General features: G+C 54.9%; 1 non-coding gene across 1 annotated transcript; it reads right to left on the reverse strand.

The window, feature by feature from the left end:
- Positions 1 to 712: 712 nt before the first annotated feature.
- Positions 713 to 785, reverse strand: TRNAV-CAC (transfer RNA valine (anticodon CAC)). The gene has a single exon. It is a non-coding gene; the product is annotated as a tRNA-Val (tRNA).
- Positions 786 to 1,369: the final 584 nt, after the last annotated feature.

Consider the following 1,369-nt stretch of genomic DNA (forward strand, 5'->3'; position numbering starts at 1 on the left):
GGCAGCTCTCTAACTCCACATTCTACAAGCCATTATCCTCTGATCCCACTGAGGATTACCAGAAGAAACGACACCATCTGCTCAAGAAACTCCAGGCTTATTCACCCTGTATACTGGCACAGCAGCGAACGCCAGAAAGGAGCAGCGGTTCTCACTGGAACATGTCCACCCACTGCTCACAGGCAATTCCCAGGCCCACCACAGCACACGATCTTGATGAGAAGGGATCCCACTCGGCCTAACCATTGCTTCTTTTCCTTCCACCCGGAACCCCGCTTCTTCTCCTGGACTGCAAGTAGCCATCCCTGGGAAACCAGGAGGCAGGCACAGGATTCGACCTCCCAGCAGCCAACCGCACCGCCCCTGGCTTTGGCAGAACCAACGGTGACGCTCTGCTAACCCCACTGAGGCACTTAGCTTCTGCCCTGCCTTCCTCAGCATGACTTTCCTCTTTTGCCCTATTCCTGCCTCACTCCCTCCTTTGGCAAGTCACGCAAAGGAGGGCAGCCGGAAGAGCCGGCCTCCATAGGCCAATGTCCAAGGGCAGAGGAGGCCAAGCCACAAGGCTCCAAAAGGTGACTGGCCTAGACCCTCTAGATTTCTCAGCTCACTTCACCACCCTCTGTCCTGCGGGGGTCAGGGTTACCCCAGGGACAGGCCAGTGGTAGAAGTAGGAGCGCCTTGCTGGAGAGCTAGAAAAAGTAAACCATCATGTTTCTGCCTGGTTTCAAACCAGGGGCCTTTTGCGTGTGAGGCAAACGTGATAACCACTACACTACAGAAACTCTGTCACAGAGCTCTGCCCCTCCCTTCACATTCCATCCACTTGGCTGGCTCTCACCCGGGCACACACTAATGGGCAGACCTGGAGAAAGTGGCGGCAGCCCTTCGGTGGGTCAGCTGGGAGAGCAAAGGACTGGAGCCGGCGCTCAGGAAGTCGTCTTTATGTCTCCCTTGTGACTCCAGCTTGAAGGAGAGCTTCTTTTTCTTCCCCTTGCCGAGAAAGAGCAAGAGAAGAAAGAAAGCTCAGCTGGGCCACCTGGGTGCACAAGCCCACGCTGCTTTTTCCTGCTGCAGAACCCGAAATGAGGGACTCACGGCGGATAAAGGCACCGCTGCACTTCCACAAAACAGCCCACCCCTGCACACAAAGGGACAAAACAACATGCCGAAGCCTGGGATTGAAGCAGGGACCTTTAAATCTTCAGTCTAATGCGCTCCTGGCTGAGCTACTTTGAGAGTTACTAGGTTTCTGTTTGGCCTCCTGTTTCTCTGTCTGGGATGTTTTTGTCAGCCATGGCACACAAAAAGGACCTCACTGTGAGTGGCCCACGAAGGCAAGGTGAATTTTTGCCTGCCTTGCTCAGCT

Source organism: Lepidochelys kempii, chromosome 28 (assembly GCF_965140285.1).
Source record: "Lepidochelys kempii isolate rLepKem1 chromosome 28, rLepKem1.hap1, whole genome shotgun sequence".
NCBI lineage: Eukaryota > Metazoa > Chordata > Testudines > Cheloniidae > Lepidochelys > Lepidochelys kempii.